Source organism: Rhinolophus ferrumequinum, chromosome 11 (genome assembly GCF_004115265.2).
Source record: "Rhinolophus ferrumequinum isolate MPI-CBG mRhiFer1 chromosome 11, mRhiFer1_v1.p, whole genome shotgun sequence".
NCBI lineage: Eukaryota > Metazoa > Chordata > Mammalia > Chiroptera > Rhinolophidae > Rhinolophus > Rhinolophus ferrumequinum.
The window spans coordinates 63,391,571-63,417,741 of NC_046294.1; the positions used below are offsets into that span (position 1 = coordinate 63,391,571).

Genomic DNA, 26,171 nt, shown 5'->3' on the forward strand with positions numbered 1-26,171 from the left:
AGAATGACACCCCCAAAGGAGACACATTTTCTCATTTGCCTTGTTTCATTCTTCCTCCTTGCAAATGGTATGAGTATTTTGTGAGAAATATTTGCATTCATAGGATAATTTATTAGAGGCATGAGGGTCATCTTGATATCCTTTCCTGCTTCGCCTCCCTGCACATTATCATTTGAATAATCAGAGTGAAAAGTGGGCTGTGGCAGCATGGATTTCTCAAGAAACCCCTGGTTGGACCTCTCCTCTCTGACCATTCTTATTTCAGTGCAGCATAGCTCAGGTAATAAACAGCTCACAAAAGTAGTTGCTTTCATTCAATTCAGCTATATCCAGGCCCATTAATTAAAGTCAGATTCCCAGATAATCTTGTGATTCTTACGTGAGGATTAGGTCAGTGTTCTATTTTAAGAGGTAAATTGCAATTTAAATGAAGCTGTGAGTCTCTCCTTTTCCTCCCTCCCTCATCCTTCCCCCACTCTTTCCCTCTCCTTCCCTGAAGAAGCACAGACATTGTTAAATGCCTCACTGCTAACGATAAAACCATCTCATCCAGCGTACTTGCTCCGTGCATTTCTTGTCAATTTGCTTACCATGAGCAAAAGCTTCAAGAAGAGATAATAAAGTTTCTCCCATCTTGCAAGATGGCGGGTGAAAAAGCTGAGAAGCTGGACACAAAGGAGGAAGAAACCTGGAGCCAAGAAGACTGACGATGGGGGCAAAGTTAATAAGGGTACCCTCAAAGCCAGAACACCTAAAAAGGGGAAGCCCCCCTGCAGCCCAAACTCTGTGCTGGTCAGAAGAATCGGCAGGTATTCCTGATTGGCTATCTGTTCCCAAAAGGCCATGGACATGAGGAAGTATTCAGCAGCTAAATCTAGGATTGAAAAGTAAAAGGAGAAGTTTCTTGCTACTGTCACAAAACCAGTTGGTGGTGCCAGGAATGGTGGCACCCAAGTGGTTAAACTTCGCAAGATGCCTAGAAGATACTATCCTACTGAAGATGTGCCTCAAAAGCTGTTGAGCCAGGGCAAGAAACCCTTCAGTCAGCAGGTGAGAAAACTTGGGTCCAGCATCACTCCCGGGACCATTCTGATCATCCTCACCGGGTGCCATAGAGGTGAGAGGGTGGTTTTCCTGCAGTAGCTGGGCAGTGGCTTGCAACTTGTGACTGGATCTCTGTCCCTCAATTGAGTTCCTTCGCGTAGAACACACCAGAAATTTGTCATCGCAGCCCCCACCAAAATTGGTATCAGTGGTGTGAAAATCCCCAAACACCTCACTGGTGCTTACTTCAAGAAGAAGCCGCTGCACAAGCCCAGGCACCAGGAGGGGGAGATCTTCAACACAGAGAGAGAGAAACACAAGATTACAGAGCAGCACCGAGTTGATTAGAAGGCTGTGGACTCTCAAATTCTGCCCCAAACCAAAGCTGTTCCTCAGCTCTCGGGCTACCTCTGCTCTGTGTTTGCTTTCACCAATGGGGTTTAACCTCACAAATTGGTGTTCTAAATTTATTACGAAGAACCTAATTAAATACTTGATCTGTTAAGAAAAAGGGGGGGAGGGAGAGAGAGAGAGAGAGAGAGAGAGAATAAACACTTAACCTGTGTTCCCTTCATAGAAAAGGAACATCTGAGCCTAAATACAGGGGCAGTCTCACGAGTTGGTGTGTGTGTGTGTGTTTTCCTTTGCTACTGCACCAAAGTTTACATCTATCTTGTTAATAAGGTTACTTACAGAGTATTGTTGTTATTTACCTTTTTATTCTTACTTTAGAAGGTAATATTTAAATACATGCTTTTTATAAAAGAAGAAAAAAACATTGTGAAAGAGAACTTTGATTGACATTACTTTGTGTGGCTGGAAAAGAAAACGATTTAAAAAAAATCACATAAGCTTAAATGATGGGCTCAGTTGCCCCACTTTAGTATTATTTCTTATTAATCATTGTGCTTAAGTTTTCTCTTTTTTTAGAATGACCTCATTCACACTAAAAAAACAAATTCTGCCTTTTCCCATGGGATTTAGAGTTTTAGAACCATGAACTATGTGTTCAAACTATTAATATCCAAAGGATTCATGGTGAACTCCCCAACAGGCTGTTGTGATATAAATTGTACTCTTCATGTAAAAATAGTCTTCAGCTATTAAGTACAATGGATGTGGTTTCTGAGTGCATGTCTAAAATGATTTAAATGCTTTATAATATATGACTGAACTTAAATGAATACATTTAAAATACTTCAAGCACAATCATTAATTAGAGTAACCTTTAAAATTCTATTGTTAACTAGAACCCCATTTTGAAATTTGGACTGAATTTTTCATGGCTTATTATAATCATTATAGCTTATCATTGAGATGTGATAGCTGGAATTCCATAAGCACATGCAAATCCTATTTCCTCAAGGAAGGCCATACTCCCTTAGTATTTTCAAATATTTTTATACAGCCATTATGAAAGCATAGGATTATATCAAATTTGACAAATGGTTACTTTTTAACTATAGAACTAAACAAGACTCCAACAAATGTTCTGTTTGCAGACACTAGCCTAAGTCTGCCCTAATGGCAAAGGGTGTCAGATGATTACCACCAAAGTTAATTGGCATTTGTAATTACAACCAAATGATGGAATAACCAAATAAGTGGCGTTTGTAATTGCAACCAACTGTAGAATATTCTCCTATTGAAAATGTTATCTTCCTGAATTTCCATTGTGGGTAAACAAATGGGTATTTGAAGCGATTCTTATAGAAATAGAATTGATCATGAGAGATCAGTAGAAAATGGGACTAGAATCTGTGGCAGAGTTCCAATGTGACTGGCTTTGTGACTTCAGAATTAACCTATTCATACCAAAGAACAGTAAAAGCAAAATTCACAAAGATAAGTTATTCAGGACTTTGAAACAATATATTAAATGATTAGGGATCATTTATTTGCAACACTTTACTTGAGTTGATTGACTTAAAATCAATACAATCATTTTATAAAAATTGCCTTCTTAAAGCCTTGCGTCACATGTTTAGAGAGAGTAAGACAGCTCTGTAACTTTAATAAATTGAATATCACTAAAACATGCAGTGGGGATTTTGATTGCTTAGTTACTAGCCACATGGGCTTTGGAGTTAGCCAGACCTGGTTCACACTTGATCTCCTCTGAGCATGAGGTAGTAAACTTGGAGTTAGCTGTTTATTCTTTTCAAGACATCATTTCTTTATCAGTGAAATACAGATACAGTAAACTTCACAGAGTTGTTGTGAGGTTTAAATGAGGTTTGGTAAATAAAGGCTCTTAATAGAGTTCTGGGCACATAGTAATATACAAAATAATAAAGATTATTATAATGGCAGGGGGTCTACCTATCGATTTACAAGTAACCCAATCATTAACATAATAACATTTGGAGATTTTAATTTTATTTCATAAATATTGTTACTTCAGGTACCACATGACCTATCACAGAGCTGTGTGACTCTGTGACAGATGATGTCTGACTCATTATCTAAAATACATAACTAAAATATTTCATTCTTAGAGCAGTATATCACACACACACACACACACACACACACACACACTCATGCATATGCCTTCCAGCAAATAGCGATTCCTAATTTCCTGTCAATACACAACTATCCCTAGAAGAAACTCTTCAGAGCCTATAATCAGGTCTTAGTAGAGAGCTAAAAATTGTAGATTCTCTCTTATCTGCTAATTCATATTTCTTACCTGTTCAACATGCAGTTCAGCTAACAGCCCAATGAAAACCGATTTCTTCTCTACCTTAACGTGCCCTCAGAACTTCAGAAGGCCATTTGAGATGATTTCTTGTTGTTCTTAAATATGATAGCCTTCAGTGTCAGCTCTGAATTCTAGTTTTAGTTCCCACACTAGCTTGATTTGTGTGCTGGACTACTTATTTTAACTATCAGAGGCTCTGTTTTCTCATTCATAAAATTGTGATAATATCCCAAAGACTAGTGGGAGAGTTAAGTAAGAAGAAACTTATTTAAAAGTATGCCTCAGTTCCAGGTACAGTAAATGATAGCTTTTTTTTTTTTTTATGCCCACAATAACTTTGTGGTGTGTTACATTGACTAAGCTAAACTGTATTCCCCAGAATCACCATTTAATATATTCCCAGATAGGATGAGCTACAAGAGATACTTTTTTTGGAAGAGTCAGAGGATGGAAGGGGAGTAGCAGGTATTTTGTAACATACACATGCCTTCTCCAGTTATTTAATTGAACTCTACAGGCTGCTATGAAGGTATTTTACTGATTTTAAAGTCCCTAATCAGTTGACTCTAAATTAGAGAGATTATCTTGGTGAGCCTGACTTAATTAGTTGGAAGCCCTTTAAAAGAGAACTTTGCTGAGAGAGAGAGAGAGAGAGAGAGAGAGAGAGAGAGAGAGAGAGAGAGAGAGAGAGAGAACCCCACCTATGGATGATAAACTCTGGCTTGTGCCCTTGGGCTTCCAGTCTAATTCATGATCTTTCCTTCCCAACTGCCCTGTGGTCTTTGAACTTCTTAGTCCCAAAAATTAATTGCATGAGCCAATGGCCAATGTATCCTTAGACAGATTGATACATAGATACATGGATGATAGATGGTAGACAGACCGACTGCTGCTTCTGCTTCTCTGGATGAACTTTGACTGATACAATACCTAATTTGATGTCTATCCTTTTCATTTTATTTAGACACCACTGCTGTTCCTGGGGTAGAGGATCAGTATTAAACAGAAGAATAAAACAATACATTTAGATTCAAGATGGGAGAATGTCCCAGGTCTACCACCTGTAGCAGTATGGAAACATGGTCAATAATCTAATCTCACATGTGCAAATGTGAATGAAATTGTCACATTATTTACTGCATAATAAAGACTGTAAATGTTACATCCCTCTCCTTCTCTCTTTCCATCTCAGAAGATTTAAGAGGAATAAAATGGACTATGGTATGCTTTTCATTTTATTAATTTAAGGAATACTTTTCTGGAATGTACTATGAGCCAAGCACAATTAAAAGTGATGTACAAACATTCACTCATTTAATCCCCATAGCAATCCTATGAAGTAGATAATATCATAACCATCTCCATTTAATAGATGAAGAAACAGCAGAGAATTTATGTAACTTGCCTAAGGGCACACAGGTGGTAGATTAAAACCCAGGAGGTCTGGCTTTGGAGTCAACACTTTTGGCCACTATACTATACATGAAAACAACATGACATTTATAAAAGATTAGATGCAATGCAAATTTAAAATATTACTGTATTAGTTTGCAAGGGTTGCCATAACAAAATACAATGGACTGGTGGCTTAAACAAGAGAAATTTATTTTCTCACAGTTTTAGAAGCTAGAAGTCCAAGATCAAGGTATCGGCAGGTACAGATTCTCCTGAGGCTTCTCTCCTGGTTTACACATGATCACCTTCTCAGTATGTCCTCACATGGTCATTTCTCTGGCTGTGTGCACCCCTGGTGTCTCTTTGTGTGTCCCAATTTTCTCTTCTTATAAAGACACCAGTTAGATTTGTTTAGGGTCCGTGCTAACAGCCCTGTTTTAATTTAATTATCTCTATAGAGGCTACATCTCTAAATAAAGTCAGATTCTGAAGTACTGAGGGTTCTGGCTTCCACATATGAATTTTAGGGGAATATAATCCATTCCATAACAGTTACTATTGCTAGTATTAGTATTATTGCTATAATAACAACCTGCCTGCATTAGGTACTGAATAACTGCACAGTGTGCCATTTAGAAAACGAACAGATAAACGTGGAATAGCTCATCTTGAGCTGTGCTAGGGTCTCCAATCATTTTCTATGTTCTGAATTCTTGAAAATTGGAGGTCATTTTGATATTTCTTACCTAATCCATATCTTATCTTGTGTAGGGAGGATTTAGGAATCTGCAGAACTGGTTATTATTTGCCTTTAAATTCAGCTGCATTACTAGCAAAAGTGTTTTGTTTTGTTTCTAACCCAAAGAAAATATGCTCTACATAGCCTATACGTTTCACAGTTGTTATAAGAGAAATCAGTGCCTTGAAGACCGTGAGAAATTTTCTCATTAGAAATGGCGAAGTAAGGCAAAAACAACTAAGAGGAGAGGCATCATCTAGAAGGGTTTTCAAAATGTACTGGAAGCTGGGACAATAGATTGGGGGGAGGCAGGGTAACTTACAATTTCAATAATTAGAAGACGGATACACATTTACAGCTACTCTAAAGAAAGGAAACTTTTCTTTAGTCTTGGAATTCCCAAGCCTTATATTCAAAGGAAGGCACTAGCTAAAGGCAGCAAATAATTCTGTTTCGTAGGTGAGAAGCACAGATGCCAGGATTGTTTTCTCCTATATTCTAAGAGTCGTTTTGCTTAACATATGGGTGTTGAGCAACGGATCCTTTGCTGAATTATACTTCTCTGACTTGTTGTAACTTTAAAGGGAGATACAAAGGGGTTTTCTCACTCTGCCATGACTCTGACATCCCCTGTTTTACTTAACATATGGAAGAGAAACCCTGAAGAATTATTTAAGTGCATATATGAAGGAAGAAAATGAGAGAGGCTTCCATTTACACAGTCACTGTGTTTTTCACAGATTTTCTGTTTTATCACCACAAGAGTCTTATAAGGTAGGTACTATGATAATCATCATTTTATGGATGAGGAAAGGCTTCTAGGGAAGTAATATATCTCGACCAGAGTATAACCAATATTTGGGCCAGTGGAGTATAACTCTAGAAATCCTGTGCTTAACATCCTAAAGACAAATGTCACCATCACCCTACTTGATCCGCTCAACAACACAAGGGTATATAGGTGTTACCCCAACATACCAATGAAGAAACTAAGACAAAAAAAAGGCTGGATAATAATTTGCCTTACATCACACAGGTAGCAAATCACAGAACCAGAATAGAATAGAATTCCAGGTCTTCATAACTTCAAAACCCTTTCCAGAAAATGCCATACTGCCTTTGTAATGGTTCTGTTAGGGTTGGTGATAGAGGAAAAGAATACCAATATTAGCACATTACTTCATTCTTTGTGTAAAAAAGCACTGTATCCTAAATAAAAGGGTATTTCCGACTCGAATATTTATAAAGGTTAATGAGAAACAAAGTGAACTGAAAACCAGCAGGGAAATAGTCTCAGTTGTAAATACCAAACTTACACATTTCTAATTATATAAGAAAATATCCCAAGCCAAAAGTCAAATGTTTTTGTCAGACGCAGGTGAATCAGCGAAGCAGTCTTTTTACCATTTTCTATCTCTGTTTTAAGGTTCACACTGACTGAATATTGGCTTCATCACTCTACTCAATCAACTGCTGCTGGATTATGACACAGGTGCTCAAAAGGGGAACTGAGGACTCAGCTCCTACAAGGAGCGCTTTGTCACAAAATCAAAGAAGATAATTTGTGCATTCTCCCATCTTTCTCCATTAAAATTCTAAAAGTGTAGTTTTTATCAGGAGGTGGAAAAGTGATAAAATAGACGGAGTAGACTATGCCTTTTCTTAATGGAAGGGAGGCTTTTGCAAAGCTGATAGCATTTCTCACCTTAATGCTTCATAAGGCAAAGGCCCAGGTGGCATCTATGAGTATCAACTTGGGCAGCCTTGACCATCACAGTAATAGCAAATTTCCAGTTTGGGGACAGACCGTAGTGAGATAACAGGATTAATCCAGAGTGAGTAAAGACTCCAGGGCAAATTCCTTTGGCCAATGAGAAATATCTCACCAGGTTCTGAATCACTTCATGCCTATCCACTAAGCTGGCCTTTACTAAAGCCCGTTCTCTCTTATACTGACATGGAAAATGAAAACCAGAGTGGGTCAGATAATCGGTTGTTCTAGGTCACAGTGCTAGCAACTAACAGGATTCCCCGTCCATCAGACTAAGGCACTCACTTTGTGGGCCATATCTGACCCTATCACAATTCACAGCCTACTAGACCCAGGTGGTTTCACAGTGTGCAAAACAGCTAAAAACACTGACGTCCAATGTCACCTTCTTTCTCCCCTTGCCTCCCCATGGCATTCATCATCCTGCCGTCCCTATTTCTGTTAATGCCACCAGATTGTTTTTTCCGAGTCATGCTGGTATGAACTCCTAGAGTCATGTTCAATTCCCCTCCTCATCAAATCCTGCTAATTCTGCTTCCACATCTCCAAAGAGGGTCCATTCTAAGCTTCCCAATTGTCAGCATGAAGTATAGGCCACCATCACCTACCTCTCATTTATACTGTATCAACGGCTTACAAATAAATCTCTCTCCTTTTTTCCAGTCGCATGGCATTCTAATTCATCCTGTCTAAATATATCGTTATGCTACATCCAAATAAAGCTTCCTAACATGTCCTCATGTCACTACCCTGATCAAAAATGTTTTATCCCAAACTATCCCAAGTGATTTTTACTGTATTTCACCTCATTTTAGAAGCCATATATCAAGTCTTCTGTGACTATATTCCATGTCATGTAAGTTGGGTGTGATCCTTTAAATTCATTAGTTTTTGTTTATAACTTTTAGGTAGCACATCTTATTTCTCTTAATTTTCTTATCCCACAACCTACTGCTATGCTTATTCCAGCTAGATCCAACCAAATATAAATAAACTAGAATTAAAGTGGCAAGGCCCGCCTACAGCTAAATCCTCAAGTTTAAGTGAAAGAAAACAAATCCATAAGAAGATTAACACACGACACATTGTTGTGCATCTATTAACTGCTAGGCATTTTGTTAGATGCTTAGGAAAAAGAGGAGAGGCTACACATGTATGGATCCTGCTCTCAGCAGCATTCACTCTGTAGGGAAACGAGTGAGGAGATGACTATCAGACAAGGTAGGAATGGTAAGTCACACTTTAGAAAAGAAAACAAAGGTGGACCAGAAAAGAGACAGAAATCAAAGGGTTGGGATGACTTTCTTTAAGCCAGCTCCCTGATGTCTGCCGGTCTATGATTTTGTAAGGACATGAGAAAAAATAATATCAAATTTGTATCTAATATTTACTTTTCAATATTCTTTCTAATACTTACATCTATTACATACCTTATATCTTCCCTTACATGTTTCCTTCATGTGAACAGTATAAAAATGTTATTCCCACTATCATTTTAAGCAACATGTCTTCATCACATGGGTCCCTGTTAGGGGAAATCACAGGAGGATAAAAATAATTTTCTAATGTAGGGAATCTTACCTTCATAGTTTAATTCAGTGAGAGTTTGTACAAAAGGGATAAGAAAGGGAGCACATTACAAAGCCTACAGTATTGCAAGTAATTCATATAGTTGTGTTAAAATGGAAATCACATAAATATTAGATGTGTGCTTTTCAGGGTCCAGGCTTGGCAGACAAAATTGTCAACAGAAATGAATTTTAATGACTAGTTTATAACCTCTGAGATGCTTGAAAATCTAACAGTTGTGGTTAAAATGTAATACTATTATAGCATCAGTGCAATTAACAATTCTGCAGGGAGCATTCCCTGTTGGAAAATCTGTTTGCCTCACATTGGGAAACTAAGCCATTTCTGATTATTTAAGATGGAATGTGTCTAATTTATTGATCTGTAAATGTTACCAAAATATTTGACCCCAAATATTGAATCACATTACTAAACAATTCAGTCTCTCCATGGAATAAATGTAAATATCAACATAAAAACTGACATTTATGCCGGTTTACAGTTTCCCTTTTTTTATGAATGCAGTCATTTCTTTCTAAATCACTTGGGTCTTGAAAGCACAGTTAGGAAAATATTACAGACCCAAAATGCAGGTGCCAATAGAAACGTTAGGTCACGGAATGGCTGCTTTGCAGCTTAAGTACAGCTTCATTTTCCCCGTTCTAATGTGTTTCAGTGAACTCCCTCGGCAGCAGCTCCATTAAAATGTATGGTTTGGGTACCGGTTTGCTTATTAGTAGGTGAGCAACTCCTGATGTTATGAAGACATAGAGTTAGTCACCAGCGCTTTTACTTTTCACTAAGATCAAAACCTGTATCTAAGAAATCCTTGGACCACAGGGAGTGAAAAAGAAAAGACATTGAAGTCCATACTTCAAAATATTCTTTTCCCTTTTTAGAGAACAAAAAATCAATACTTTATATAAAATCAAAACTGAATTTATCCCTTAGACCCAGGGCTGATCATACACAGAGGAAGCATCCAACATTGTACATATATTTTTGAAATCCCAAATTCCCACCATTCAGATAGATTATTCCTTGGTTAAAGCAGTATGTCTTCAAAAGGTCTCTTTTAAAATAAAAATTGTATTTCCTCTGGTGAGCCACCTTCTGTACATTAACGCAGTTTAATTTTGATTTGTTTCTCAGTGACCGTCTTACAAAACGGAGAAGGGTTCTGAGAGAGTAGCCACAGAATAGGTAAATCTTGTTTCAGGGCAAAGAATAAGAAAGGAGCTGCAACATGGCATGGCAACAGGCCAAGTGTTTAAAGTTGGAAGATCAGGTTAGAACCATTAATAATATAAGTCTTGAATGTGTGGGATCCCTTAAAGAATAGTGATTTCCACAGGAAGATGGGGTACGTAAACAAAAGGTACCCAATTTGTAATATTGCCCAGTGGCAGCACTGCTAAAGCCTCTTGGAAGTCTCAAAAATCCGGGATGAGTACAATGTACATAGAATATTAGTTACATAGTGATTTGTCAGTAAAAAAATGCCCCAGTTAATGTGTTTGGCCTTATTCCTAGAACCCAGTGTTGGTAGAGGCAATCTGTCATGAGCTCTGAGCCCGGAGCCCTGCACTTGTTGCTAAGTATACCAAGAATGCAAAGCCTGCATGCTCTTTACTCAAGCATTTCTCAGAGTTGTATTTGCAGTGAGCAACCATGAAGGATGAAGGAATGTCTCACGCTTGTTTACTTTTAGCCACGAAATTGTGAGTTCCCCAAATTTGATGTTCCTTAGCTGCAGTGAAATTTAACTATGTGCTCCATATCCATGTGGGCCTTTGTCACATTACCCCACCTAAAGAATAGTGTGTGGGAGTGGGGAGGACAAAAAGAACTGACACATACGCTGATGTTCATGAGGCTTGCTGTGTCATGAGTAATAAAATGTCCTTTGTCTCTGAGCCAGCAACATTGTATCTTCTCAGCATCCATAAAACAGAATAACTTATCAGCTAACAAGTAGTGTGAAATCCCAGACTTGACACCTAGGAATTGTTCAACAAAAGTATCCATTATGATGAACAAAAATTATAGTTCTATTTCAACAACTATACCAGGAAAAGACATAATATGGAAGAACTTCGGATGCATTCCAAGACTTCAAATCATGGGTGAAGGCTTTAAATAGAATAATTACACTATTACACAATTCAATCAAGCTATCAATGACTAAAGATCATTCTTTCCTCTGGTCAGTCTAAAAGGACAAAATCAAGTTTACCTTTAGAACTACTTTTATGCATAATCCTTATACAATTCAGAACTCTCTATTACTCCAAAATTTTGCTTCCTTCATTAGCACAGTTAGGATTTTTTGCCATTCTTAGAAATAGTAACAAAACAAATACTAATATGGTGCTCAACATTGATCTAAGCACACCACATAAATATTAATAATTGAATCCAGACAGCAGCCTTATGAGTTAGGTACTAGTATTATTATCCCTATTTTGTAGACAAAGAAATTGAGTCACAAAGAAGTTAAATAAGTTGCTCTTAGTACCCAGTTGGTAAATGGCAAAACAGGGATTTGAACTCAGGTAGTCTGGCACCAAAGACTGTGCTCTTAGTCTTCTTAGAAAACAATGGTCAATAATGGGCTGAAAAAATGAAAACTAACATTTTTGAACACCTCTGTTGACAGACTTTTTTGTAAAACTATGTCATATAATCTGCTCCTTGCAGGCAAAAACATCACCATTTTTACAGAAAAGGCAACTGGGGCTCAAAGAAGATATATAATTCTGCCAAGATCACACAAAGTTAGAGAAACCAGAATTTAAATTCAGGTTTTATTTATTCCAAACCCTATGTACCTTCTATCACATAATCGTTCCTTTAAGACACTTAAAGAAAAGGCTATGTAAAAAAAGACAAATTTTTCCAAATGAATAATTTTGTCTATGATAAATCCTTTCTGATTTAAATGGAAATGGAAAAAATAGAAACTGTTCACGTGACAAGGTAATCTTGTCAGTAGATGCTTCCTGTATATTTGAAGGTTTTTATTTGTTCATTTGTTTAATATTCTTGATTTTGTATAGCAGGAATCCTTTTCCTGAGTATTTGCAAATACTCATTACAATGGGTGCTTATACTTTAGTATCATACAGTTAGCACTGGAGTGTATTCTATTACTAACGCAACTAAATATCTAAATTACATTGGTATTTTAACCTGTTTGGGGCTCATTTAAAATGTCAGAATAGTATTGCTTAAAGAGATTCCTGAGGCAACATAAACTCCCTTCTTTGAGGAAGTCAAGGCCCAGAGAGGCAGTTGACCTGCCCAAGGTTCCACGTCGACTTAAAGGCAGGACTGAGGCTGGATCACTGAAACAGCTATCGTTAAGGTCTCACAAGCCCTACATTTCTGTACTTTTGTGAACCTGTGAAATTCTCGACGCTCAAAAGTCTACATCCCTCAAAAAAATCTCTCAAAATGCTATATTTAATCTAAAAAAAAATTTAAAAATGGGAGTGTATTATGGTCCAATGAACGTTCATATATATAGTATCCAGCTTCAGCAGCTGCTAACATTACATTTGTGCTCACTTGCTTTTGCTTTACGTATTTGTATATGAGTGTTTGCCTATGTATGTATGTGTCTATATATTATATGTATGTATATGTACACATATATAGGTGCATGTGTACAGTCAATACATGTTGCTCCAGATAGTTATGTCTTATAAATTCACCATAAACAGTGAATGCGTGAATATGAACCATTACTCCAAGGGGAAGTACAAGATTACATTCCTGCGAGCCTCTGGTCAGAATATTTTCATCAACCAACGTATCTATAGCCTTGTTTCATGAGTATTTCTGTTTAAAGACACCTTATTTAATATTATTGTTAATTCAGTGACAGTGAACTCACAGTCAACCGCACTATAACTCATGTCTGAAGGAAGTTTATTGAACACACGTATTTTCTCAGTAAGGCACATCACGGCCTTCTTACACTGAGGAACACTAGAAAGAACTCCAGTGCTATGCTTGGGGGCCATTTTAAATAGGGAAATCAGACACACACACACACACACACAATGAAAATATGAAAAAATGTAGCCTAAATAGACAGCAAAGAGAACACTTGTTTACAGTTTAGAAATCAAACAAGAAGGCAGAGAGACACCTTATTTGACCTCTGCTGGGAACACGCATAGTCAGGTAACTCAAAGTTTTCATCACCCTGAGCATGGCTGCGAATGACCATGAAAACACCTGAAGGACTTATTTCAGGATTACAAATAAATTAGCTAGTACGCAAACTTTAAAATACATAATCCACAAATAATGAGGCTTTTGGCTGTGTACGTTTAAGTTGAATCATTTCAATGAAGTAGCAAACCTCATTTTAAACCAAGTATATCAAAGACAGTGAATTTTGAATACTGTAGATCTGAAGGAAAAATAAAAAAACAAACCAATACGTCAAAACATTTGGAAATGTTTACAGCCTGAGGGCCCACAATCCTTACATTTTGGGGAATCATACCTATCCTTTTCAGGTCTCCCTGAGGTACCTAGCCACAGGACATCATTCTCAAGTTAATGACCTTCCTAATGGGTCGGGCCATCTGGAGAACACTAGCCCAGATATTCCTGGAATGACCAACCACACAATTAAGTATCTCAATGATCTCTATGTGCCTGTAACAGAGTTATCCATGCATTTATCTGTCAATGCCCTTTGCATATCAGGTATAGATTTCACCCTTTGATATATAGTGTTCCCTGAGCCAATCCCCAGTGACTACGGACCTGACATTTTTCACAATCACTCTAAAGCATGTCCCAGACATCTCTTATAAATCCCCCATCACACCCTCTACTGCAGACACACTGCCGTTCCCTTCACGGCAGTGGTCCTGACATCCCGGAGCCTTTCCACTGCTGTTCGGTACACCTGAAAGTCCTTCCTCTCCCTTTTTCACCTTGCTGCCTCCTCACCCTCTTTCCAGTCCTAGTTCCGCTACCACCTTCGCATGAAAGACTTCCTCGACTATCCTCAGAATGTTTTAACTTTCTCTCCCCGTTCTCCACTCTTCCATGCCTCTGTGCTCCCCTCTGTCATAGTATTCTTCACTCTGGGTTGTAATCATTTGTCTGCAATTCTGTCTCCCACACTAGACTGTGAGCCTTTGAGGTCTGGCAAAGACGGTGTCTTCTTCATCAGTTAGTACTCTGTGGCCAGCACAGTACCTACTAGTACAGAGAAGAGATCAGGGAATATCTCTTACATAAAAGACTGCACAAACGAATGAGTACATTGGAATTTTTACTTGCTCTACTTAGAAGTACCATGTGTCCCTTCAGAAAGCCTAACCTCTTATTTTGTAAATTTGGAATTTCTATAATTAATTCATACATTTTCTTCTCTTTAAATGCTGTCATATTTCCCTGCTTTCTTAGTTCCTCAGTTCCCTCATTCAGGAAAGAGGCTAGATATTAATTTAAGCCACTTTATTTTTAATAATCTGCAAAGTACAAATTTTCCACAGCACTGGAATACCCCTGTAGGGAAGAGATGCCCCTTGAAAAAGAGAGGGAATGACTGCTAATCACCTCACAAACTCATGGCTCCTCAGCTAGCTTGGAGAAGAATGTTCCATGTTGACATCTCCGCCTGAGAAGCCACACATGCCCTCTCTATTTTCTGAGCATCTGAGTGTGCGTGTGCCTCTTGGGGGACGTTGACACAGGTCCTAATGAATCAATTTGAGTGAGTGAGGTCTGGGTCCCATCACCTGACTTCAGCCACACTCCATCTTTCATGTATCACAAGTAAGCTGCACCAGGCTTTTTTGTCTCCCCAAAGGAATAAAATGCCTTTAACTATTCTGAACAAATCATTCTCGCCAGGCTCCAAAGTGCTCAAAAATTAAGCTCATTTCTCATAATCTGTAATTAAACCTAAGACCTACTTAGAATGATAAAGAATGATATTTGTACATACTCAGCAACATTAGCATAAGAAGAGTACACAGGGAAACTGGATACAGCAGACTCAGCTTCTCAAGGTGTGTAAACACCTGGAATGTTTTTTCTGGCCAAGCATTTGGAGCCAAGGGCAGTTAAAAAAAACTTTGGTGACATTTGCCTAGGTTCCAGAAAGTTGGAGGTGAGAATTAGAAGGACTAAGTAAAAAATCATATTAAAAAATAAGTAAATTAGACCCAGCAAATAGCTTTTCCACCATATGTTACTCCATATATATTTTTACAGGATGGGTTTCACTAAATAGTTGATGAAAATCGTCTTCTATTTCAACCAACATTTATTTGGTGACCTCCAAGTGCTAGGTACCATGCAAGGACACTGTATGCCATGTGATGCTTAAAATAACTCCACAAAATAGGTGTCATTATTATTTTCAATTGACAAATGAAGAAACAAGCTCAGAAAGGTAACTGACTTGCCCCTGATTAAAACCATGTGTATTGCTCTGTCATAACTTGCATGTACTTGATCAACTTTGGCTGGAAATCATATTATAATTTCTAATGATAGGAAGAGATTCTTTTAGGCTAGGCAGATACCAAAACAAAGAGAGCATCCTTGGGAGATATCAACACCTGAATGCATTAATACATAGCAAGCTCATCCGTTTCTAAGCCTCCACGAACACCTATAAACTGACCTTTACTTGCCACCAGCTACATCTCCAGCTGAGTTCTAACTGCTCGTAAAACACATTTGCTTGCATGTTTGCCCACTGCCTGGAGTTTGACATCCTCAACCAGGTTACCTTCTTACCCTGGAGAAACAGGTAATTTGTGTATATAAGGATTAACCCAGGAGGTAGCATCAGGTGAAACAAAAACAGTTTCACCTAAGACCTACTTTCTTAGGCTGGAGAAGCATCGTCTCAAACCTGCCCTGTTTCTGCCATGTATCTGGAAAAATAACTTAGCTGTATTTCTACACTCTGACCTCCAGTGCTTCTGACCTCGGAGCTGACTCTGCTCATTTGTGTGTTCTAACTGTATTTCCATCTGCAGTGTCTACTCCTCCCCTAACATGATGGTCCTGATAGTTTCCTACCCAGAGAGTTTGTTCTGAAGTTCTTCACTTGGACTCCACTTACTTTCAATTAAACTCATTAGGGTATAAACAGATTATTGCTAATATCCCTAAATATTTAGGGATTCTTATCTGCCGATCATGCTAAAACCCTTATATGTATTATCATATTTAGATTTTATAGATGAAATCAAGATACAAATATGTCAAGTAATTTGCCCAATGTAACATCAGTGATAAATCCAGAATTTGAACCTCCCCACATATTCTGCTGCTAAAGCTCATGCTGTTAACCGTTATACCATAACATCTCCCATTGATATTAAATAAAAAGACACCAAACCTTCCCCCCTGAAAATCGATGGCTACTATAAAATCATTCCTCCAGTGTCCCAGGGCAGAACCCTTTTAGGTATCTCCGAATCACATCTCTTCTTCATCCCTTATAGCCTTATGTCACCCAGTACGATCAATTCTTCCATCCAAAGCTTCACTTTATTCCTCATTGTTTTTCCTCCTCTTTCTCACCGTCATTATTGCAACAGCATTCCTACTGGTCTCCCCAATTTTAGTTTTTTTCCTCCTGTATTAATCCATCCTACATATGTTTGCCAAACAATCTTCTTAAAATATTATATTCATCAGAAAAGTCTTAAGATGTATAGACTTTAAGGAGAAGATTTAAGGGGGATTATGATAGATATGTTCAAACACTTGAAGGACTGCCAAGTGACAAAAGGATTAACTTTATTTTGTGTTCCCAGAGAACAAAATCATGATAGTCCACATAGGATGGGAAGGTGGAATTTAAAACATATATATAATAATAATCTTGGTATTAAGAAGTAATTTTTATCAATTACAGCCATTGAAGAACAAAACCATTTGCATATTACATTGTGATTCCCCACTAATGTGGTCAAGCATAGACTAAATGACCACTTGCCAGAATAGTTGGGATACCAGGACGTTGGACTCAGTGAGCTCAAATATTTCTTACAACTTTTAGGCTTTCAAATTGTGTAATGAAACCCATAAATTCAGGCTCTCAAATTCATATTCAAAGGCCAATAATGGCTCTCAAATTCATATCTCACTATCCATCTAATTCTACATCTCATAATTTCCAGTATGAATCTCCATCCCAGGTTAGTAAACTAATACCCATACACCAAGCTTATTCCCAAACCCTATGCTTTTGTTCAAGCAGGTTGACCTAGCCAGAATCCCTATCTCCAAACCTTCAATCCCATCAAATAACCTTCTTCCTTTAGCAATATAATACTTCTCTAGAGTTTCACCAAAAATACACATTGTCTCATTTTTTGTTCCCTCTCCTTTATTAAAGTCCTAATTCATCCACACAGCCTACTCTGGAGAAAATATTTTATATTGACATATGTTTTATCTAGACACCTACTGTATGAACTCCTAACTCAATGAGTTTAAGAGTTTCCCTGAAAACATATTCAAATGTTGATGTGCAAATGGTAATGTGTAATTTTTATTGGATATAGTTATCCTTATATTTTATTAGAGCCTCAAAGAGACCTTTGTACTCAAAAAGGTTGCAGAAAAATTTGCTTCTATTTTTAGTTGCCCCTCAAAGTTTATCATTTCACTGTTCTTTCATATTTTTTCACTCACATTCTCTCCCAGATTGTAAATCTCTTGAAGATAGATACTTTCTTTTGCTTATTAACCATAGGTTATGAATTCCTTTATAAAAAGGACAATATCATATCTGCATCCCAAGTACTTGATACTTAGACATTTTAGAAATGTTTGTGGCTGAAGGCTTGAAAGAATGAATGTCACACCCCCTCCTACAGCAGTTACCTGTGGTAGTTCTCAGAATAGTCTTTATAGATTAGACCTCGAGTTTTCAAAATGATAAGAAGCCAGACTCTTAATTCCTAACACAAACCTGAGATATATAAGTATCTCATAAGGTTTTATCAAATTTGTCTGCCCCAGATTATCTGTTTGAGACTTATGTCATGTTAGAAGTAACTGCATTCACTTAATTTCCTGTTGCTGGTACTCACAAGGAAACATCTTTGAAATACTCTCATCATTACAGGTCTGTCCTTCTCCCATTCTGCAGTGAAAGAGCTCAGATATGGAAGTGTATAAAAAAGCCACAGAAGGATTTACGGTGATAACCCCTCAAGACCACAGAAAGAATGCCCTGGAAAGAAGACCCTGGAAAGTCCTAAAAGAAAGTCATCTTAATGCACGACGGCTGATAGGACCAGGATGGCCTTACAATTACCTTGGATCTGTTCCACTCTTTCATGTCCTAGCTTAAACAATAATAACAATGAAAAGTAATTTGGTTCACCATTCTTCCATATGTGCTCCAGGGAAGATCAATTACTAGCCTTGCCCTTACAGCACCTAGGAGAGTTCTGGATACCTATTAGTTTCATTTTTAATGTGGATGATAAACTGAATGGAAATGGGCTCCTTCACATTATCCACTAGCTCTGTGTTAAGCACACCACCCAACGTTTAAAAGTGCGCTCTCTCTTTAGAGAATATTCGAGGCAGTGAACTCATTTTGTAGCAATTCTTTAATAATGGTGTCTGTATATTAACAAGGAGAGAGAATGGCTGCCTTTTATGAAATGCTTTTTCTCCTTATTATAGGAACTGCTCTATTTTAAGTATCTAATGCTAACATTCATTGAGCACCTACAGTGAGCTACAAACTGTTGCATATAAACACATTCTTCTTCTAGGTTTCCACACTATATTGGTCAACAGCGGAATAAGTAAGGAAGTGGCTGACTTGCAAACTGAATTATGTAAAAAGACACAGACCTGGTTAAGTCTGGAAATACTCTAAAGAAAAAGTAAACTGTCTAGCATCAAAATGCACAAGTTTGAGCACTGGATCCTGGGACCATCCTAAGACTGTTTTCTTTCTCCTTCCTTCCTTCCCTCCCTCCCTCCCTCCCTCCCTCCCTCCCTCCCTCCCTTCTTCTTTCTCTCTCTTTTTTTCTTTCTTTCTTCCTTCCTTCTTTCCTTCCTTCCCTCCCTCCCTCCCTCCCTCCCTCCCTCCCTCCCTCCCTCCCTCCCTCCCTCCTTCCTTCCTTCCTTCCTTCCTTCCTTCCTTTCTTCATCTGATTTTCAGCATCTTCTACTGGCTTTGTAGAGACGAGATTCTTCAATGCAATATATGCTTATTGATGATGAACCCAAGTCTTGTCTGTTATTTCAGAATGGCAACAAAAAACAACTATTATTACCATTAATAAACTGCACTATGCTTTTCCATGTATTAAGTTAAACCTCCCAACTTTCATTTGAGCTAGGGATTGTTACAGATGAAAAATCTGAGGTCCATTAAGGAATGACTTACCTGGGGATCACAGAATGGCAGAGATGGAAATTCAATTTAGACTGAGTCCAAATCCTACCCATTTTCCACAACTTAAAGGAGCTTCCAGAAGCATATATTTGTTTTGACCCCTTGTGTGGGCAACTCACTTATTATTATTGGAAACAGAAAAGCATAAAAACTGGATAATAAATAATGGTTCCTTTCAAGAACCTTAGAATTTAGTAGGAATAGGAAGAGAAATAAGGCATGACCATAAATATCCATGATAGTAGCCAGTGTGGAATAAGTGACATGTGAGCTATTTAGACCTGATTTCATGTTGATTCAGAAGAAGGTAAGGCTTGGCAAAGACTTCCTGGAGAAGGTGGTGGATGATCTAAATAATATAAATAACTGCATAAACAAAAACGGGATGGAAATATAAAACAAATAAAGCAGTAGACATCTCAGAAGAATTCAAACATTTTGCCAGCTCCTATGGAGAGATGTAACAGACACATAAGATATAATCCCTATGCTCAAGGACCGTACAGTTAAATTGAGTAGAAAAGAACTACACTTTCACAATAATGAAAGAACAAACCAGGGCATCACATATATAAATTGAATGATGAATTTTGGAGCACAGGCAATCGAATACAGATGGAGCTCAGAGAATAGGTTTTGCAGGTCTGAAGTTTGTCCACCAAGAGAAAAGGAATCAAACAAATATGACCAAAGGCAAAGTGAAGAGAGCATGCGGATAAGGACTAAAATGCTTTGGGTGTTATTTGTTTCAATATTTATCGAGTTTCAGTTTACTCAATGCATACAGTGCTATGTTTACAATTAGAAATCTCAGGGACAGTTATAAAACTGTGACTGAAGGAAAAGCATGACTACCATGCTTAGAGAAAGGAGCTCACACATATGAGCTGAGTGGGAAAGTCCTGAAGACGAGGTAGAGCTCTACTGCTAGTTGTATGGCCTCAAGTAATTCATTTAATCTCTAGTTCTCAGTTTTATCATCTATCGAATGAAGCTAATAATGCTTTCCCTGCCTCAATCTCAAGTTTGTAGTGAGAATCTCCAACTTATTAACGCCATCAACCAAGTATCAAAGAAACTTGAAGCACTGCCTACATTGCAAATCCAGTGCCAAATGAAGGGTGGAAATGAAGAGATAATAAAACACTGCTGCGATGCCCACACAAGCATCCCAATACATCCAGTCATAATTCGACCAACATTTTTTGAGAATCTACCAGATTCTAGACATCATGCTTCTCACCAGGGATCTTAAGTCAAAAGAGACAAAGTTAAAATAAAACATAGGTTTAAATCTTCATGACCTTGGATTGGCAATGGTTTCTTAGATAGAACACCTAAAGCACAAGCATAAGATATGACATCTAAAATACAAGATGAATAGATCATTTGGACTTCATCAAAGTTAAAAACTTTTGTTCTTCAAAGAACTCTATCATAAACATGAAAATAAAAACAAAACAACCCAAAGAACGGATGAAAATATTTGTAAATTGTATATCTGATAAGGCCTAATATTAAACACACAATTTAATATTACAACTCAACAACAAAATAACAATTAACCCAATTAAAAATGAATGAACAAAGGACTTGAATAGACATTTCTCCAGAGAAGATATACAAATGCTAATAGCATATGATAAGATTCTCAACATTATTAGTCATCACGGACACGTAGGGCAAAACCTCCGGGAGATACCACTTCATCTCCACTAGGATGACTGTAATAAAAAAGATGGACAATAAAAATTATTGGCAAGGATGTAGAGAAACCAGAACCCTCATACATTGATGGTGAGAATGTAAAATGATATACCCATTTAGGAAAAGAGTTGGCAATTCTCAAAAAGTTAAACACAGAGTTATCGTATGACCCAGAAATTCCATTCCTGGGTATATACCCAATGGAATTGAAAACATATATTCACAGAACAACATATACTTAAACATTCTTTGTAGCATTATTTATAATGGTAAAAAACTGGAGGGAAAAAATGTCCACTAACTGATGAATAGGTAAACAAAATATGGACTATTCAGCCATTAGAAAAATGAAATATTGATACATGTTGCAATATGGATGAACCTTGAAAATATCATTCTAAGCAAAAGAAGTCTGTTACAAAAGGCCACATATTGTATGATTCCATTGTATTAAATATCTAGAATATTCAAATCCAGACATAGAATGTAGACTAGTGGTTGCCAGTGGCTGGAAGGAGTGGGGGAACGTGAAGTGACTATTACCAGACATGGGTGTCTTTTGAGGATGGTGAAAATGTTCTGGAATTCTGTATTACTGATGGTTGCATGACCTTGTGACACATTAAAAGCCACCAAAGTACACACTTTAAAATGATACATTTTATGATGTAAATTATACCTCAATTAAAAAATAAAGACAGCATTCTTTCTAATGAAGGAGTTTACAACACAGTGGAAAGGAGAAAGAAATCACTACTTACTGTGCGGAACAAACATATTTATTGTCCAATATAATAAGCAGTAGTGGGTTGTGTCACACATATAGAGACATAGAAAACAATAGTTAATATTTATTGAGCACTCGCTATATGTTAGGCATTGTTCTAAGCATTTCAAACGTTACCCACTCATTTAATCCTCATGACAAACCTCTGAGCTAGGTACTAGTATAGCTGCATTTTTCAGAAAAGAACTAAAACACAGAGTGGTAAGGAAACTTGCCCAAGGTTATATTTCACATAAATGAAAGAGCTAGGATTTGAACCCAAGAAGTCAGGCTCTCTCATCCATGTCCTTACCATGGGGCAATACCATTACTTTAGAAAATATAAGGCACAATACGCATGTAAAAAGTATCTTAACAAGTCTCAGTTCGTGGAATCATTGAGCCTTGGAGTTAAAATCTATCTCGTGCCTCTTCCTAGTTCATGCCTGAAGTTCCTATAAAAACCTGGACTATTTTGTATACTTTCTGAAAGAGGGAACTCAGTATTGACCCAGGCAACGTATTCCATCTTTGAATGGCACTGACTATTTTGAAAGTTCTTCCTTGCATTACGATTTATGTCTTAAAAGAAAGAAGCTCGCTATTGGTCAGTTTGCCTTCCAGCAGAGCCTAAGATGGGGATTTAGACAGATATGAGTTATTGGCAGTTGCCCTTAAGAATGAACCTGTAAGGGAGGAAAGAGAATGGGTCAGGGAAGTGGAAATATGCCAGCAGGGATGTGGTCATAGTCCAGTATATTCTTGGCCCTCTATATGGCGGTAAGTCTCTTTAGAGCATAAACCACAGCACAGAGCTGCCCACCTGGAAGCATCACTCTGTCATGAGCCCCAGTGGTGGGGAGGGATGAGTATCCCCCGGCAATGCAGCCAGGAGAAGGGGACTGGCACCTGTTAGCCATTAGCAGCTAACACATCAGGGAGGGGCAGGGTACGCAGGGTTATTAGAGGGGATCTGTGTGGGCACCTCAGCATCTCCTACCCTCCCAGAGTACCCAGCAAAGCAGTTGAACGCAGTGGGTGAGGGTGGGGGGCACAGAGTAGAGCCAGTTTAAAACCTAAATTTACTCTTAAGCTTCTGCTACCTACCATCTACTAGCTGTATGATCTAAGCCAAGTCACTTTTCATCTCCAAGCCTGGTTCTTCATCTGTAAAATGGGCATAGGGCTATAATGAGAATCAAGAGAAATTATAAACAAAACACATTTAGTACCACGCTTAGCACATAATTAATGGTCAAGCAGATATTACCATAGTAAATATGAATTAAATATTTGTTGACATAAAATTTTGCCTATTCCTTCCAGCATGAAATGAAAGAAGCTGAATTATGTGTTTAACTCACCACCGATTTCAAATCTTACAGTTTCCAGCCCCTATAATATAATGTCTTAGCATTTTCTCACCATAGTTTGAACTCCCACAGTAAAAATTTGAATTTTGTCCTAAAATCCTCTTGCTAGTCACTGAAGCCTTCACCTCCAGAGGAACACTCTTACTTTCAGCTTTGCCGTTTTGTTCTTTCTGAATTCAGTTTTCATTCTGGACTATCATAAATCCATCATTGCCTGACTTTTTCCTTTGTGGTGGTGAATACCAAAGTCTGATTATGAATTCGTGTCCTCCTGTAATGATTTCAAATGTATTCCAGGTTCCAGGGTTATCCCGTTAAAATAATTTTTATAAGAATCTGGTATTTTGCCAGGAAAAGGCCTGTGGTCCAGCTGCCAAAACGCATGACAAGAAGCATCTGACAGAAACCCAGCGATGGATCTGCTGGTGGCCAGACTGGCAGCTCCATCAATGACAATGGAACTGGGCTGATGGGAACTTGACCCTGGATTGGGTAAAAAAATGCCGATATACCACGATCAGTACAGAATGCTCTGGAGAAAGCCCTCTCATTCTCTAAGGGGAGGAAGGCTCCTCCGGTGACAAAGCAGCTGTACGTGGCACAGCACTGGGGGTGCACGTACCCGCCACAAAAGCTGCGCTTAGAAACTCTGCAGAGATGATGTTTAGCAGGATGGTCTTTCTGCTGAGACGTGCCCCGGCACTCCCAGGCATTTTAGGTAGTGAATTGTCTTGCCATGTTCCTGTCTTCCCCTCCCCAGCGTCTCTCCATTCCATACACATGCCAAGGAGTAAATTCTTCACCAGTGTTCTTCCTATGGATGCCCATCATGGTCTTTTGTTCATGCATGCATGCATGCATTCATTCATTCGTTTATTCAGTCAGTCAATATTCATTGCGTGCTTTGCAGGTACTAGGAATACCAGGTAGAAGGTGGGAACAGGATAAAGTAGACCAGAGGTAGGTGGCTGAGTTTAATTTGTACACATTATCGACTCTGTTCCACCCTTGTAATTACCACTATACATAAGAGAAATTCTGAAGGAAAGCTTCCTACTTCAACTACTAACTCAATAATGGTGGAAAATAGACACTATTGCATAACAAGGGCCCTTTCTGACTTTTGTCAAATCATGCCACGTAAGCAGCTGGATATTCAGCCTAGAGAAAGACTGGATGTGTCTCTGCTTGCACGATGCAGAAATCAGCTTGAAATTCCAGTATCTCTAATGAACGCTTGGTAGTGACCCTTTACATCCAATTTACCCCACGGAGTTCTGTGATCCCATTTCCCACTCTGTGAAATGGGGATGCTGTCACACACAGGCTGGCAGTCACCTGGGCAGCAGGAAACACTGCTATTTGCATATCTAATGGATTTGTTTCAGACTGTTAGTTTTTCTTATATGTTTGAAATACCCAACCAATAATAATGAGATGGGATGTGACAAGTAAACGCTCCAATTTAACAAGATTCATTTTGCAAAATCATCACAGAGCATCTGAATCACTGCCTAGCGGAGTAGAACAACATCTGGCAAACAAGAGGTGATGTATTATAATGTTTTAGCACCATATGGCAATACGTCTTCAAAGTCACCTGCAGGCTAGAATGAAAACCCATTTTATAACTACCTCAGGAAAATAAGGGGGACAAGGAATCGAGGGAGTCCACTGGAAAAACATTACATGTGCACCAAATGAAAGTGCTACTAAATATTAAAGTAAATATTGAAATAGCAACACATTATTGAGAAGCTAGAATAAGTTGTCTGCAGCCTTTAATTGCCATAAAGTGTAACAAACCAAAGACTCATCTATTGAACCACAGTAGTATCATCCAAACCCAGTGAAAAGTGACCAGTAGTCATTATGGTCAGTCTTAATTAGGATCCTTGCCCTTTGAAATGAGAAATGAAATCGAGAAGCCACTGTCAAATAGGACCTTAAATGTGAGATGAGTATTTTTTTTTCCCCTTATCTTTCTTAGAAAAAGAGATAGAGCAATTTTAACATTTTTTCCTTTCGATATAGAACTGTCTTGCCCATCCTCTGGGGTGGAGAGCACAGCCTCAAATATTTGGGGATCCCTCTTTTCCAGCTTCTCCCCAGCAGACTCCCCTACATTTTATTATCTTCCTAAGCATGGTTCCATTCCACTGCATCTTACTGTAACCGGAGTTACCCTCCATCACACCAGCTTGGGGGCCAGTGGGGGGAGGTGAAGGGCAGAAAGGGGCACAAAACAATGGCTAAATAGTAGTTCACTCACTGCCTCCTACCACAGCTTTCTCAAATTCCTCCCTAAAGTTCCCTGCACGTACTCTCCAGTTCTCTCCTCAGCAACCCACTACCTTCTACCATTTTCCTCCCCTTCTCTTCTGCATCTCTGAAATGATGCTGCTATAGGAGCCACCTGTGTCCGTGACAAGAGTACCACAGGATCATGTCATTTTCCTTGTTCAAATTGTGGCGTATGTGATTGGCGGCTCTGACCATTGGATGCCATGTCCAATGGGCGCCAGTCGCCTTCATCCCCAGGGTCCCATCTGTCTGTCCCATTGGCTACAACATTGTATTTCCTTGTGCTCTCCACCCATCTTCTAATTTCTGAATTCACTCTTCTAATTTTTACCCACTGTGCAATTGCCATCTCTCTCCGTAGGTCTCAGGCACGACT

General features: G+C 38.3%; 1 pseudogene; it reads left to right on the plus strand.

Moving 5' to 3' along the window:
• The first annotated feature begins 641 nt into the window (after positions 1–641).
• On the plus strand, positions 642–1,509 carry LOC117031300 (60S ribosomal protein L6-like; annotated as a pseudogene).
• Positions 1,510–26,171: the final 24,662 nt, after the last annotated feature.